Raw genomic sequence first — 17,794 nt, 5'->3', positions numbered from 1 at the left:
AAATTTGTCATAGTTATCTCTCATAAGTAATTTTTTTTCTAATGGGAGACAATATTTTATTTCATTAAACCATTCTTCTAATTTAACATTATTTTCTAATTTCCAACAATCCATTTGTGAAGTCCCTGTAGGCACGCTTTAAAGTTTTTGCAAAGGCACTTGGAGCCTGGACTGTCTGACTTGAGCATTTAAAAGGAGATCTGTTTTGAAGCGTTTGCATGTAAACTGCCACAATTTATCTCCTTTAAAATATCCATCCTCAACATCCATTGGAGCGCTCACACCCCTAACGTCGAGGTACTCGAGATGGCAGAGGTCGACAGCATCGAGTCCACGCTGCTGAAGATCCAGCTGCGCTGGATGGGTCACGTCTCCAGAATGGAGGACCATCGCCTTCCCAAGATCGTGTTATATGGCGAGCTCTCCACTGGCCACCGTGACAGAGGTGCACCAAAGAAAAGGTACAAGGACTGCCTAAAGAAATCTCTTGGTGCCTGCCACATTGACCACCGCCAGTGGGCTGATAACGCCTCAAACCGTGCATCTTGGCGCCTCACAGTTTGGCGGGCAGCAGCCTCCTTTGAAGAAGACCGCAGAGCCCACCTCACTGACAAAAGGCAAAGGAGGAAAAACCCAACACCCAACCCCAACCAACCAATTTTCCCTTGCAACCGCTGCAATCGTGTCTGCCTGTCCCGCATCGGACTGGTCAGCCACAAACGAGCCTGCAGGTGACGTGGACTTTTTACCCCCTCCATAAATCTTCGTCCGCGAAGCCAAGCCAAAGAAAAGAAGAAGAAAAAGAAGATATACATTATAAAACATAACATGATCTGTCACACTTTCCCCCTACAAAGGAATTTTAATTTGAGTTAAAATTCAATTATATCTAAATTTACTTTAAAAATCACTAAAGTGATAATACACAATACACATGTTATAACAATGTAACTGAATGTTGAGAGTATATATTTCTATAAATGATCAATTTTAACATCTTGACAAACAATCTGCAATCACATTATTTGTACCTCTTATATGATTAATTTGCAGATTATATTCTTGCAATATTAAACTCCAGTTTAACAATCTTCTGTTTTTATTCTTCATTTTATTCAAAACACCAGAGGATTGTGGTCAGAAAATATCACAATTGGTTCAGGAGAGGTATCGAGATATACATCAAAATTCTGCAGAGCAAATATTATAGACAACAGTTCAATAGACAGTAGGTGCTGGAGTCGGCCAACTGGCCCATCGAGCCAGCACCGCCATTTTTCTGATCATGGCTGATCATTCTGTCAGTATCCATTCCCTGTCTTAACCCCATAACCCTCAACTCCCCTGCACACAAGAGCCTTTTCTAACTCCCTTTTGAAAATATCCAGCGAATCTGCCCCTACCACCCTCTGCAGTAAAGCATTCGATACATCCACACTTCTCTGGGTAAAAGGATTTCTCCTCATCTCTGTCCTAAAGGGCATTCCCTGTATTCTTAAACTATGCCCTCTACTCCTAGTCTCTCTCAACATTGGGAACATGTAATCCAATTTCACCCTGTCCAACCCCTTGATAATCTTATATACCTCAGTCATGTCTCCCCTCATCCTAAACCATCGCATATAAGCCCAGTCTTTCCAACCTTTCAGCGTATGTCTGTCCTGCCATCCTGGGAACCAACCTTGTAAATCTGTGCTGCACTCCCTCTATAGCGAGTATGTCCTTCCTCAAATTTGGGGACCAGAGCTGGATGCAATATTCCAGGTGAGGTTTCATCAGGGCCCTGTACAATAGCAGGGCATCGCTGCTCCTATACTCCAATTTCCCTCTTTCTGAAAGCCAACATGCCATTTGCCCTCTTCATCGCTTGCTGAACCTGCATGCTAGCTTTTAGTGACTGGTGAATGAGTCCAACCAGATCCCTTTGCACTACCCAACTCCCTAGCTTGACTCCGTTTAAATAATACTCTGCTCTCTTATTACTGCCTCCAAAATGGATAACCTCACATTGAATTTCATCTTCCATTCCTCCACTCACTCTCCAAACCTATCCAAGTCCCTCTGCATTTTCCTCCTCACAGTTCACACTGCCACCCAGTTTAGTGTCATCTGCAGATTTGCTCATGTTATTAATAATCCCTTCATCCAAATCATTTACATAAATGATAAACAGCTGATAAATGATAAACACCGATCCCTGTGGCACCCCACTCGTCACATCCTGCCATCCTGAAAATGACCCGTTTATTACAACTCTTTGTTTCCTATTTCTTAACCAATTTTCTATCCATGTCAGCACCCTATCCCCAATACCACGTTCCTTGATTTTGCCTACTAGTCTCCTGTACGGGACCTTATCAAAGGCTTTTTGGAAGTCCAAGTACATCACATCCACTGGCTCTCCAGAGTCCACCCTCTTTGTCACATCTTCGAAAAATTGCAGGTTAGTCAAGCATGATTATCCCTTAAAGAATCCATGCTAACTAGCTCTGATATGATTATTTCTGCCCAAATGTCCCACTATTTCTCCTTTTATGATAGATTCCAATATCTTCCCCACCACGGACATCAGACTAACTGGTCTATAATTTCCTGTTTTCTCTCTCCCTCCCTTCTTAAAAGGCGGCACTACATCACCACTCTCCAATCCATAGGCACCTCCCCCGAATCTATGGAACTTTGGAAAATGTCGACCAGTACCTCCACAATTTCCAGAGCAACTTCTTTAAGTACCCTGGAATAGTTACTTTGATGAATATTGAATTTGTTTGAAAAATTGGCAGCTAGATGCTGTCCCCTCACTGGCATCCACTACTAAAGAAAATAGTCTGTCAAAATCAGGAGATTTTAAAACATGGTAATGGCATAACATCTCCTTTAAATTAACCAAAGCTGTCTGACAAACTTTAGTCCACACAAATTTCTCCCCTTTCTTCAAAGGAATGGTTAAAGGAAGAGCAACCTCAGCAAAATTTCCTATAATATCCTGAAATCCTCACTGCTTTCTTGCCATTGGGAATAGGAAATTCAGAAATTGCATTCACATTAGCCTGAATATGTGCAACTTTCCCATGACCAACTAAATGACCTAAGTATGTCACAGTAGAATGTCCAAAGTGACTTTTTGTTAAATTAACAGTTAAGTTTTCTTTGGATAATCTTGCAAACTATTTGGCCAATTCCTCAAAGGTTCTTCCCATGTGTCACTAAATTCTCTTGAGCCAAAGTCCTCACTTTTTGTAACCAATCTTTAAATTTAGAACCATAATCCAGCAAGTCCACCTACACATCCTCATTAACCCACTGTTCTTTTATCAACATTAAAAGTCCTCTAACCCGATTTCCTAACACCATTTCAAAAGGGCTGAAACCTAATGACTCCTGCACAGCCTCCCTTGCTGCAAACAACAATAAATGAATACCTTCATCCCAATCTTTCCCATTCTCCAAACAATAAATCCTCATCATATTTTGAAGAGTAGAATTAAATCTTTCCAAAGCTCCCTGAGTTTCAGGATAATACGCAGATTATCTGTTTTATTCCCAACTCTAATCAACTGCTGAAACAACCCAGACATAAAGTAAGATCCTTAATCCAAAAAAGCTAAAAAATCTTTCCAGAACTTTTACCACCATTTTGGCTTTAATATTCCTTAATGGTAAAGCCTCTGAAAATCTCGACAGTGCACATAATTGTTAATAAGTATGATTCTCAGGCTTTGTTTCAGGCAGGGGACCTACACAATCCACAATAACCCAAGTGAAAGGTTCCCCAACAACAGGAATAGGTTGTAATGGAGCTACTGGAGGACTCTCGTTAGTTTTCCCCACAACTCACAAAAGTGACATGTCCGGCACAAATTTACAACATCCTTCCTCAAACAAGGCCAGAAAATTGTCTCAAAATCTTATTCATAGTTTTCTTTATACCAAGATAACCAACAACATCTAATGAATCACCCCCCACTCTTCATGAGCATAAATATCAAGATATTGACTCTATCTCACCTCCAACACCTTTAATCAAAGTCATCTCCCCTGTGTCAGTCTTCTGATCAAGAGTTAAAACATTATCCAACAACAGTGACTGAGCAGCTCCAGTATCTCTAAGAATTTTAACTGGAACCTGTGATTCTCCCTCCTTTACAAGCCCACTGACACAAAAGGTTTGAAAACATCCATGATACCCTTACCAGGTTTGGAACATCTGCTCTCCTTAAATTCAACTGTCTGAATACACGCTTCTTGTAAAACCTCCTATTCTTTTCTCTTTTTCAGTACTAGACAATTCGTAATAACATGACCAGGTTTCTTACAAAAATGGCATACAAATCCAGAAGTTCTGTCCTTTCCCACCTTACCTTCATCTTTTCTTTTAACATTCTCTCCAGACTTAATTAAAAAGGCTTATTAATCTGCTCCACATTAACCTTCTGAACAGGCTTTCTATTCTGAAATTTATTTTTGAGAATTAGGGCAAATTCATCCACAAATCAAGCCTTTTGCCACCACTTGCCCAGATCTCTCTCACCGGTATAATTTAATCACATTTAGAACACACCTTTTAATTTCCTCAATTAATATCAATTCTCTCAATCTGTCAAAATCATTATTTATACCTTTTGAGGTGCACCAATGGTCAAAACATACATTTTTTCAGAGGAAAATCCATACAAGATTGATTCCATATTTTCACCAAACTCCTAAATTTTTGCCTATATGCTTCTGGAACCAATTGATAAGCTTTCACTACTGTTTGTTTAACAGTATCATAATTTGCCACTTGCTGTGTAGTCAAGCTAGAGTATGCAACATGTGCACTTTGGAGCATAAGAGGCCATTTTTCTTTTGGCCATCTTGAGCTCTCAGCAACCTTTCGAAAATAAGTGTCTATATCTCCTTCATCAAAAGGAGGAACTAGATTTACCTCTCTACTAGGCAAAAACCTCTCCCCAGGAGTTACAGCCTCAAATCTCTTACTTCTCTCCATCTCAATTTTTAACTTCTCTAATTGAAACTGTCTGTCCCTTTCAATTTCCTCATTCCATTTTTCAGCTACCTCCAACACATATTCCTGCTTCTTCTGCGTTATATATCCTATGTTTTTCAGCCTCTTCTGTTTTAGTTTGTTCTGCCTCATATTGTCTCTGTTTCTCAGCCTCCAACACCCTCTGTTTCTCCCGTTCTTCTTTCACCCTCTGTTTTTCTCTTTCTTATTCCACCCTCAATTTCTCCAATTCCAATTACAACTCAACAGATCTATCCTTTGGAAAATTTTCTAAGTCTTTCTCACCAATTTTTTCCTCACCTATATAATATTTCTCTGTAATCCTCTATATTTGTATTTTCCTCATCCAAAGTTTGACTTCAGTCAGTTTTAATGCCATCAGTTCCTCTTTTCTCTTACTCTTCAGCTCTGCAGGTGATGGTTGTGACAAAAATGTATCAACATCCATTGCTGCGGTTTTTCCACACAGAAGTTTTAAATTAGCTTAAAAAAACCAATTAACTAAAATCACAAAAACTCCAATCTTTGTACAATCCGAACAGACGATTCCCCATAAAATGTAACTAGCCCAGAGGACCCCAATACCCAGCAGCAGTAGATATTGACCAAGAGAAATGGTTACTTAAACTAAAGTTGCTTTTAATTATCTTTCAACATGATCAAACTTTAACTTACTACTATTAACTTAATTAACCCCCTTCTAATTCTAAGCGCAAGTGCATGTAACCTGTATAATTCAGAAAAGTTCTTTGGTTCACAGTCAAAATATCACTTCTCACTCCTCCAAGTTCACTGGTGCAGGCAATTCTTATACTGTGCGCAGAATTAAACATTTATAAGTTCACCAGGATTTGGTGCTTGAAAGGTAAATGGTTACTGCTCAGGAAGGTTCTTGTCAGTTTTCAAAGAGAGATTTGTTGTACGATGACATCCACAACTGATTCATTTTTAATCAGCCACTTCAGTGTCTTGCTGATGAAACTTGCCCCTTCAGGGTTCTCCAGATGATAACCTCTTTCTTTCAGGTCGCCACAGAGTTCCTTTTTGTTTCATTTATTCCAAGTGAAACATTAGACAGCCAGTCCTCTCCTCTTTCATGAACCACAAGGGCTTTGACCAGGTCGTCTTCCAAAATGGGGCTTTCCATAAGCTTGCCAGCTTGTCCTGCTTTAGTCCCAGCTACTTCTGCTGGCTGTAACACTGCACAAGTGATGTCTGTGTCTCTCTCTTAAAGAAAGCCTGTTTCTCTCTCTGCTTGCAAAACAACATGACCCTCTTCGAACAACAAGTTCTCCTCTAGACAGTCTGCAGCTCCAACAAGATCTTTCATCTGTTGCCTTTTGTAATCAACAATCTATGAGTGAAGTCTCTTGCAAAAGCTGTGGAGCCAATATGTCTAGCATGGAGCAGAGCTCCAGTATTTTCAATAAGATCTGTTTTATCTCCCAAAAACATATCTATATACCCTGTCACAGTTGGCTTGGAAACCAGAGACCAACGTGCTTTTAGTCGCAAAAATCTCTCTTCCAAACACCTCCATGAGTAGATTTGAGAAGAAGTCAGTTAACTGCCTTTGTCAGTGTCTTCCTTTCAGCCCAGGATCGGAGTATTGTGGAATCTACTCCTGCTCTCCAAATCAACCACCTTCCAGGCTACCTTGGAGTTGGACGTAGACATTACTTCAAATTGAGTTTCTAGCTTATTTATACCAGGGGTCCCCAAACTTTCTCAACCTTTGACCCCTTCGGGGATTACATGGTCCCTCATCGCATGGAATCCCATTGCTGGATGGGTGGAGGGAGGGGCAACAGGGGGACTGGATGGGAGGGGCAGCTGGGTAGGCCACCTCGAGCTGGACGTTAATTTGCCTCCCATTTGGAGGTGTAAACCCTACACCCCAAAATAGAGCACAAATTAAGGGGAAGAAAGGGCACTTACTTGTTAAATGCAGTGTCCCAGGGTTCACAGCTGCCACATATGCAATGAAGGGGAAATGCGATGGAGATGGTCGAAGTGCCTGCTGGTGCATGCGGGATGAGAGGGAAGTTGAACGGCAGTGCACGAAGGTTTCTGGCAGGTCAGCCTCTTCCACTTTGGAGAACCCCAATCTATATGGTCATTTACAGACTTCAAACCTTCATCCACATTTTCCAAAAGATCTTCAATTGCTGAAATCACTTGTAAAAGATTCTCAAGCTTAGAATTAATCTCTCATTGACCTTCTGTGGTTATTTTTCGTGTTATCTCCTGTGATTGTTTCTTCAACATGTCTGAGACAGAGTCTGTAGTCAGAAGGGCCGTATCTTCTTTACCATTTTTTTGCTGCTTTAGCTCCTCTGGTGGTCGTCATCTCCAAAAGCAATGATATTAAATATTGAAGGGGATAAGTTTAAGCCACATTGGTTAAAGATTAAAGATGATAGACTGAGAAATGTTTGTAAGTTGGGAGGAGCGACCGAACAACTGCAACCAACCCCATGCTGTCACCAGTCAGAAGTCTGAGTAATTCTTCAATATTCCACACACTGCAAACTTGATGTGTGAACTCGCTGGTATTCAGCAGGATGTACAACTTGGTGAAACCCTTCCCACATTCAAAGCAGGTGATCAGCATTTCCCCAGTGTGGCCCCGCTGATGTATCTGCAGGTGGTCTGGGTGAACCCTTTGCCACACTTGGAGCAGGTGATGGGCCGCTACCCTGTGTGGACCCGTTGGTGTTTCCGCAGGCCGGAGCTATTAGTAAAGCCCTTGCCACACTCGAGGCAGGTGCAGGGTCTCTCCCCTGTGTGGACACGCTGGTGAATTCGCAGGCTGGAGATATTGGTAAAGCTCTTGCCACATTCGAGGCAGGTGCAGGGCTTCTCCCCAGTGTGGATCCGCTGGTGAATCCGCAAGTCATAGGACCTGGAGAACCCCTTGCTACACTCGGGGCAGGTGAATGGCTTTTCTCCAGTGTGGACCCGCAGGTGCCTCTCAAGGTTGTACAACTTGTTGAAGGTCTTCTTACACTCAGGGCAAGTGAAGGGCCTCTCCCCGGTGTGAACACGCTGGTGAATCCGCAGGTCATTGGACCTAGTGAACCCTTGGCTGCACTCGGGGCAGGTAAATGGCTTTTCCCTGGTGTGAAACCGCAGATGGTTCTGCAAGCCAGCAGAGAAAATAAAGTCTTTGCTACACTTGGGGCAGGCGAAGGGCCTCTCCCTAGTATGGGTCCGCTGGTGTAGTGCAAGTTTGGACATGTCAATGAAGGTCTTCTCGCAATCGGGGCAGGTGAATGGCTTTTCCCCAGTGTGGATCCGCAGGTGTATCTCGAGGATGGACAACCTGCTGAAGGACTTCTTGCATTTGGGGCAGGCATAGGGCCTCTCTCCGGTGTGGATCTGCCTGTGTTTCTGCAGGTCGGCAGACCTGGCGAACCTCTTGCTGCACTCGGGGCAGGTAAACGGCTTTTCCCCAGTGTGGACCAGCAGGTGCCTCTTCAGCTTGCAGGAGATGGTGAAGCCTTTACTGCACTCGGGGCAGGTGAACGGCTTTTCCCCGGTGTGGATCCGCAGGTGTGCCTCGAGGATGGACAACCTGCTGAAGGCCTTCTTGCACTCGGGGCAGGTGAAGGGTCTCTCACCAGTGTGGACCCGCCTGTGTTTCTGAAGGTTGCCGGACGTGGCAAACCCCTTGCTGCACTCAGGGCAGGTGAACGGCTTTTCCCTAGTGTGGACCAGCAGGTGCCTCTTCAGCTTGCAAGAGATGGTGAAGCCTTTGCTGCACTTGGGGCAGGTGAACGGCTTTTCCCCGGTGTGGACCCGCTGGTGTTTAGTAAAGTTACTCAACCTTTTAAAGCTCTTCCCGCAGTCGGGACACTGAAACGGGTTCATCGCTGTAGGGACCAGAGGATGTGACAAGAGGATAAATCAATGCAGTCCTGCCACGGGCCCCACAGCGCGGTCTCAACACTGAGGCTGGGACTAGGACCGGGACCCGGGTAGAAACGTCCTCTCGCCGGGCGTTGCAAGCCTCGGAACCACGGGAACCCCCGTTCCGGAACCCGGTGCTGCGCTCTGCTCCCGGAACCGGTTCTGAATCGTCTTCGATCCACGACCAGCGCCTGTCCGAGAAACACGCACTGCGCACGTCTGTGAAGGACTTCATTGGGCTGCAGCCCCGCGTCATCCTGCCGTCCAACGTGATGATGTCACCCCGTGGGACGTCCCTAAACCGCCTTCCTTAAAGGGGCGGAGCTCCGTCATCTGCCTAGACTTGGTGAACATGAGCTTCCTCATTGAACAGAATTGGAACCATGTGAGTGAAGATCCGTCATTGATCTGAGTTCTCATCCAATGTGGAGTTAGGGCTGTTGGAAAGGTTCCCATTTATTGCTTCCACACTGGAGATTAATGCTCCCCTCGGGCCCGGGCGCTGCTGTCGCTGCGTGGAAGGTGGGGCGACAGGGAGCTCAACCGGATCGGGGAGAGGAGACGCGGGTCCGTTTGAAAGGGAGCCTCGTCCACTGAAGCCGCGGGAACATGATGGAGGGAGGGAGGGAGCGCGGAAATCGGATTCCATCGCCAACATCTCCAGCTGTGTCCGAACCAACGTTTGAGCAGGATGATGCTAAACCCTCTTTCTCAATCTGCTCTCTCCTTATTGTCCATCACTGAGCCCAGAGCCCGCCCGCCCGACACTCACTGAGCGCAGCTTCACCGCTCACTTTCGGCACCGTTTTCCTGTGAAAACCCTCAACATGAACTCTGTCCGTCTATTCTCCCCATTTCGGGCCAGTTTTATCCCACACTCCCGTTTCCCTTCATTTGTTCCCCTCCATCTTCACTGCTTTATTCCCCCTATTTCACGATTCCAATTAACAATTTTCTTCCCGGATCCTGCCGCTCCTCTGATTGAAAGCTCCCTTCCCATTTGAGGCCGCCCCGTCACGTGACGGAGTTTCGAGGACATGCATGTGGGCGTTGACGTCACAGGGCCTGCGAGTGTCCAGCAGCGCTGTTCCCTCAGCAACGGGCGTGTGCATGGTGATGCCGCGGCCTGGGCCTGGGAGTGGCGATGAGACTAGCCCCTGGTGGTTGGGCGGAGCGGAAGGGGAGTGGTAAGCCCGAGTGCTCGGGGCCCGACCCTTGTTGGAGCCGCGCTGCCCTGAGGTGGAGCCGGGCTACCCGGGGGTGAGGGCGCCCATGGGGAGCAGGGCGAGCGGCACCCAGCTGGTCCTTGCTCTCCGACATTCCCATGTGGGTCTGTGACCTGACTTGTGGGCCTGACAGTTTGTCCACTGTGGACCTCGGTATCTTCTCTTCCTGTCTGTCGTATAGTGAACAGTGAGTGTCTGTCAGAATCAGGTTTATTGTCATTGAGCAGGTCATGAAATTTGTTATTGTGCATTGCAGATGTAAAATTCCTACAAATTAGGGCTCCATAAATATATTAGAACCATAGAACAGGCAGCACTGAAAATAGGGTGTAATTCTCAGCCCACTTTCACTGACCTGCATCCTGTCTATATCCTCCTTTCCACTCCCATCCATGCACATGTTCAATTTTTTTCTGAAATATTAAAATGCCCACATTCATCACTTCAGCGGATAGCTCGTTCTGAACTCCCACTACTCTCTGTCTGTGTGAACAAGTTCCCCCTAAACATTTCCCTTTTCACCCATGACCTCTTTGTATCACACCTCACCTCAGTAGAAAAAGCCTTTCTTCCATTTACTCTGTTTATGCCTTTCATAATTTTGTATAGCTCAATCAAATCTCCCTTCATTCTTATACACGCCAGGGAATAGTTCCAACCTATTTAAATTTCCCCTGTAACTCAGTTCCTTAGATCCCAGTAACATTGATATTCCCAGTTCCACCATGCACCTCAGTGCCCTACTGTGACAGATTATGTTGTGTTTGTATTGTATATAGAAATGTTTTTTGGAGATAAATTGGTGCAAGTCTTTTAGTGTAGGTCACATAAAAACACTTTAAAACAGATCTTATTTAAAATACTGGAGCTCTGATAATGCTAGACATGTTGGGGCCTCAGGGACTTTGCAGAAGCTTTGGAGAGTGCTCAAGAGTCTCTACTAATGGATTGTTATTCACAAAAAGGCAACAGTTGAAAGAACTTGTCGAAGCGCAGACTGTCTGGAGAGGAGTTTGCTGTTCTTGGAGGGTCATGTGATTTTGCAAGCAGAGAAAGTCAAACAAGCTTTCTCTCAGAGAGAGAGTACAGTTCTGCAGTTTTACAGTGAGCAGCAGCAGCTGGGACTGGAACAGGACAAGCTGGAAAGCTTGTGGAAAACTCCATTTGGAAGACAGGTTGTTAGTGCTTAGTTCAGCCTGGTCAAAATCCTTGTGGTCCATACAAGAGGAGGGGATTGGCTGTCTAATGTTTCACTTGGAATTACAGAAATAAAAAGGAACTCTGTGGTGACCTGACAGAAAGGTTATCATCTGAAGAACCCTGATGGGTCAAGTTTCTTTGGCAAGACACTGAAGTGGCTGATTAAAATGGAATCAGTTGTGGGTGTCAAGCAAACTAATCTCTCTCTGAAAACAGACAAAAAACCTTCCTGAGCGGTGACCATTTACCTTTCAAGCACCAAAGCCTGGTGAACTTTATCAATGTTTAAATTCTGTGCATAGTATAAGAATTGTCTGCAACCAGTGATCTTGTAGGAATGAGAAGTGAGAATGGACTGTGAATCAAAGAACCTTTCTGAACTTACACACACATTACATACACGTGCGCTTAGAATTAGAAGGGGATTAAGTTAGGTTAGTTCAGTTAGTAGTGATTCTTTTTTTCATGTTTAAAGACAATAAAAAGCAACATTTGTTAAAGTAACCATTTGTCTTGGTGAATATCTATTGCTGCTGGTTTTTGGGTCCTCTGGGCTCATAACAAGACACTGAAGTGGCTGATTTAAAAGGAATCAGTTATGTGTACAGTGTTGAGATTTCCAGAGGGTAGACCATTAAGGAATATTAAAACCAAATGGGGTGTTCACATTTGCCATCTAAGCCAGAGACCAGGCATATGAGTCAGTGACCAAACAAATTCATTTTTGTACTGGATTGATTATGTTAGGTTTTATTTATATATATATATATGTGTGTGTGTGTGTGTATACATGTGAGAAACATGTGAGAAACACTTCAAAACAGATCCCATTTAAAATACTGCAGCTCTGCTCAAGCTAGACCTAATCCTCTGAGTTCTTTCATCTGTTCCTTTCCAAAGCAACAATCCATTTGTGAAGTCCCTATAGGCACTCTTCAAAGCTTTTGCAAAGGCACTTGGAGCCAGGCCTGTCTGGCTTGAGCAGAGATCCAGTATTTTAAATGAGATCTGTTTTGAAGTGTTGGTATGTGACTGACACTAAAAAAAAACCTGCCCCAATTTATCTCCTTTAAAACATATATATATATATAATATAAAACATAACATAATCTGTCTCATTACCATCCCCTCTGACACTGGGGAGCAGCTGCCACGTCTCCATGCCCTATCTGGTAACACAGCGACCCTGTTTGGTCAGGGATGGGGGCTGGTGAGGGGTTGTCATTGAATTTGACCATGTGCCTTGTCCAGCATTTGGATAGCACTATTGTATATACTGACCCACTTAATTAGTATTGTATTTTTTTAAACGTCTTTTTGTTTTCACTTATCTACATAGAGTTATCGATTGTCTCATGATTGGTGAGTGGTGAGAACTAGGAGGGGTGAATTGTATTGGGAAGGGTTGTGACTGTCATGTGACAGCATTGCTCTCCCCCCTCCCTTCCCCGCCCCCCCCCAGTCGGAGGACACACCAGCTGCCAATCAAGGTTTGGTTCCACCCCATCCATGAGTGCACACCTTGCTGTTGGCATCATGTAAATGATCCAGACTGCACTCTCCAGCCTTCCTGGACTTAGCCTTGTCCGCTATTTCTCTCCCACGGATCAGGTCCACTCAGTCCTGACAAACTTATGAAGCAAAGAAATAGCCTTATTTATTCAATGTTTTAGGCACTTCCCAGAGCTTTTGGTTTTAATTTTATATGAAACATGTCAAGAACAATAAAAAGAGCATCATCATGGCCCATCCCTTCACAAGTAGCTCTTCTGCCCTCACAGAACTTTTTGTAGTTGTTGGCACGTTGTGATGTGCCACTGCAAATCACAGAACGCCATCCAGTGCGATTTTTTGCAAGAACCTCCCAATCAGTATGGTTGACATGGAATGACTGAAGATGTGAAAAGTGCAAGAACAGGGCAATAAAGAGAGGAAACATGAGGAAAAAACGATGGACGACTTTATATAAAACTCCTCACAATGATCTCAGATCCGTCCAGCTTGTGGAGGAAGGAGGATGAAGCGACTCATTTGAGTCCGTGGCGGAGTGGAGTGATGGCGCTTCTGGGATGCGGGGGAGAGGAACTGGGTTGGGGCGGTTCGGTAACGTTGAGAGGGGGGTCGTCCCTTATGCCAATGGCGGATAAACGACCACTCGGACCCTGAGGCTGAGTTTCAGTAAGGCCCCCTGCGGTCGGTGTCATGGAGAGGAGAGGGGCGAATCCCCAGTTCACCTCCTTCCACCCCCCACCCCCCTCACTCACTTGTCCCACAGCTTGTTGGCTGGTTCAGTGGAATTTTTCCAGACTCCGTCAACTTCAGGACAAATCGGGGTGTGGAGGTGGTCAATTTAATTATGGAATAAAACACGGAGGGCGGGAGGGGGAACGACTTTGAACCGGCTGTAGTTGTGTTTCAATGGAAGATTCCGCTGTTGAAATTGAAGCTGATCCCCGCTCTCATCAGAGGACGAGTCTGTGTGGATTGGAGCAGGTTTGGGGAATAAGCCCATCAATTCCGAGGATCTGAGCCGAGCCCATATTGGGCTCCTGACGGCTTTCCCGCTGTTCTCAGCTTCCCCGCCCCTTCGGGCTGGTTTCGGGACATTGCGGTTCATGTTGGAGAGAATGGGCTGAATTAATCCGAAATGCCCATTCCCTCACCCTCTCCTTCACGCCGCTCTTCTCCATGGGCGTTGCCCGAGCCACGAGGCCCCACCAGCGTTTCCCCGGCCTCCGGACTGTCTGTGTCCCCCCTCCCTGACCGTCCATCGGCCCCTCACCTTGACGCACACCCCGTCGGCCGCTCCGCTCCGACCCCCCGTGACACCCCCGTCCGTTCCCAGTGGAAGCGCAGAGGATCCTCAACGCAAACCGCGACGCGGGAGACTCTTTGGCCCGCCGAATTGGTGCTGTCTAAAGACCACGTTCTGCTCGGCACGGTTTTCCATCTCATCTCGTTTCAAGAGTTTATCTCACTCAACATTCTTCCACTCACCTGACAACCCACAGAGCTCCTGTGACATTCTGTGCCATAGAATAGATGCTCTGTGGGTCGTCAGGGAAAATTAAGGTGGGAGTAAGTTGAACAAAAAACGGTTGAGAACCACTGCTCGAAATACATCGGACACGGAGAAAGGTCCTGCCCCCACCAGCTCGTCCAGAAGCCAACAGTGGAGCATCTTCCAACATCCACGCTGCTTCGACTGTCAACCCCCCCACAGGGAAATAAATGTCATGGTGCCCAATGGGGAGGAAGGGTGTGTCACCGAGTGCCATGAACACTGGGTGCAGTGATCGGTGGACGTTGGCAACGTTGGGAATAGGGCCACTGTGTGCAGGACATTTTGGACGGTATGTTAATAAAGTCAAACAGTATGGGACAGGTCCTTCAGCCTAACCATGGTCTTCTGGGCTTATCCCATCTCCCTGCACCTGATCCATGTAGCTCCAAGGCGCAACTGAAGGAGAAATTAATACTTCAAGTGGTTAATGTTGTGTTTAGTATTACCTGTTCGTGGGTCTGCATCACATCTCGGTCAGACAGTGTTACTGAATGTAATGTACCGTCAGTAACTGAGCGTCGTTGGAGCCTGAAACGATGCATTTATATATTAACCTCAATGTTTGATGAGCAATTTGGAAAGCATGATTTCTTTATATAAAAGACATGCCATATAAAATTTAATACAGATTTGCTTCAAACTGAGTTTGGGGGAGCGGGTGCTTTGAAAGGATTAAATTCGGAAAAGCTATATTTGGGGAGGGGTGGTTCAAATGTCGTTTTCTCTGGGATGTGACAGGTCATCCTGCACTGGCCATTTCATTGCAAGTCGCCAACGCGAGGAAATGATACAACTTGGCAAAATAAGAATGTTGTTTAAGGCTTGGATGATCGATAATGCGTCTCGTTTCCACAGAACTTGTCCCCTCTTGTCGAGAAATGAACGGGAGTGTTTTACCAATCTAATGACGAGTTGGGCTGGATTTCACGGTGGGTTCCTGCCTGGGTCCAAACCAACCGAGCGGGCCAGGCGTTTCCAGCCGACAGGAGCAGACGGATGAGTTTCATACCTTGTTTCCCAGCTACCAGTTTGTGTTGGTTATTTGCTGGAGCAGCCGCGTGTGCGTTTATACTGATTTGTGATGCATTGCCGAATGTGGTTTTATTTGTGTGTGTGTGTGAGACAGTGCGCATTTTAACGGCATAACTCGGCACAGGCAGAGAGGGTCCAGCTGCGTGGGGGATTCTGGGTAACGAAGACGGCCATTGATCCCATTGATTTTAGATTTCTGACAGGAGCGTTAAAAGCACTGTCCAACTCACGACTCATGTTCCAATCCAGACCTGCCTGTATGTTCCCACCCTGATTGGTAGGTTAATTGGGCAGCACGGTTTTCATGGGCCGGAGAGCCTTCAACCGTGTTGTATTGCTAATTTAAAAAAAACATTTAATTGGAGTCATTAACATTGACGGAGAGAATCCATTCCACCTCCATTACCCACTGCCTTGGAAAAGCAACCAACATATTAAAAAACTCACCCCCTTCCCAGGCACACTCCCTCTCCCCTCCTGCCCATGGAGAAGATTCCCCAGTGTGAGATCACACCCACCAGATTCAAGGACAGTTCCTTCCTCGTGTTATCAGACTCTTGAATGATCCTCACCCTTGTAAAATAATGCTGCTTTTGCCTTATACCCACTGATCTGTCCCTGAAACTTGCACTCCAATCTGTGACTTAGTTACTGGACTATGCACGGGATGTCCAGCTGGACTGGTACAAAACAAACATTCCCATTGCACCTTTGTATAGGTGATAATAAACTTGAACCTGATAATAAATTGCAAATTGACAACAAAACCTGTTTTGATTTGTTGCCTCCAAAACACAAGACTCCGATCCCTGCTGGTATTTGAGTGAGTGATGTTCTTTCTTTTTAAAATATTTTTATTGATTTTAATAAAGAACTTTCACAAACAAAAATGGAACAATTCAATATTAACAATTACATAAATTAAATAAAATTTCTCATATATCACTAACAGACATAAATTGTAAATCAGATCCATAATTCACATCCTAAATAGAAACATAGAAGATAGGAGCAGGAGTATGTCATTCGGCCCTTCGAGCCTGCTCCACCATTCAATGAGATCAAAGATACCTTTTCTTTAAAATATTTTGTTAATGTTTCCATTATACACAATTGAACAGGCCAATTATATATTGTATTGTCAAATTCAAGAAAAGAGAAAAACAGAAACTCTTCCAATCCAGAACCCATATCACTGAGCAAGGTTCAAAGCTGATACATAGGAGTCAGGTGACAAAAACCTGGAGATGGACAGCACAGAACCAAAGCTTCAGAACAATCTGAATTCTTTTGGTTCTGATGATGGTCCATAAATGGTCCCCACGTCTTTTGAAAGTTAATATTTGAATCTTTAAGGCATATCTAATTTTTTTCTAAAGTTTAACCAGACATAATATCACTGAACAATTGTGTAGGTAGAGCTGGAGAATTGTCTTTCCATTTCATTCACCATCAATTAAGTAAAAGATAAAATTCAGTTGTGAGTTGGAGACAGTAAAACATCATCTTCCTGAAATGATCTGAACAGAGCAATTAAAGGGCAAGGTTCTTATTTTAACTTGAAAAATCACCAATAGTGTTGAAAGATATCATTCCAAAATGTTTCTAAACTAGGACAAGTCCAGAATATGTGAAACAAAGTGGCAACAATAATTTTACATTTGTCACAGAGGATTTATATCTGAATAAAAACGAGGCAATTTTACTTTATATCTATGTACTCTATGGACCGGTTTAAATTGCAACAAATAAGGTCATGAACAAAAGGAAGTCGTATTAATCAGATTCCAAATAGAGTCCCAAACGTCATTCCAGAATTCAAGATTCAAATCCTGTTCCCAATCGTTCTTGATTTTAATTAACAGGGCTATTCTTAAATCAAGAAATTTTTTAACAATAAGAGATATTAAACCTTTATGAGAAAGTTGGAAATCAAAAAGTGTTTCAAGGATGTTTGCCTTGGGGATTCGTGGAAAGTCAGGGATCTAAGATTCGACAAAATGCCTAAATTGTAAATATCTAACAAAATGAATGTTTGGTAAGTTAAATTTTACCATCAGTTGTTCAAAGGTAGCAAATTTGTTTTGAATAAAAAGGTCTTTAAATCCTTTAATACCCAACTGGTAAACTTCAATTCCATTTCTACCCATGAAAGGTGGCCAATTAGATTACCAAAATGTAACAAAAGAACCAAATTCCATATATTGTCAACCAATATTGAGGAATAGGTGCTTCCAAACTTGACCGATTATTCTAAGAAAGCATAGGCACATTAAGGCAGTGCAGACAATCCAACATTAAAGTACTATCATTATTAGATTCAGAAGTATACAATCTGGAATAAAATTCTCT

At 44.2% G+C, this 17,794-nt stretch overlaps 1 long non-coding RNA gene and 1 pseudogene across 1 annotated transcript; one reads left to right on the top strand and one right to left on the bottom strand.

The window, feature by feature from the left end:
* Positions 1-1,091: 1,091 nt before the first annotated feature.
* LOC138764550 (oocyte zinc finger protein XlCOF6-like) lies at positions 1,092-9,344 on the bottom strand (annotated as a pseudogene).
* A 673-nt stretch (positions 9,345-10,017) lies between these two features.
* Positions 10,018-16,332, top strand: LOC138764574 (uncharacterized). Its single transcript, XR_011358195.1, has 2 exons — positions 10,018-10,333; positions 15,266-16,332. It is a non-coding gene; the product is annotated as an uncharacterized lncRNA (long non-coding RNA).
* The last annotated feature ends 1,462 nt before the right edge of the window (positions 16,333-17,794 follow it).

This window comes from Narcine bancroftii, chromosome 5 (genome assembly GCF_036971445.1).
Source record: "Narcine bancroftii isolate sNarBan1 chromosome 5, sNarBan1.hap1, whole genome shotgun sequence".
NCBI lineage: Eukaryota > Metazoa > Chordata > Chondrichthyes > Torpediniformes > Narcinidae > Narcine > Narcine bancroftii.
Note: the sequence above shows the minus strand (reverse complement) of the source record. Positions and strands in the feature narration are given on the sequence as shown.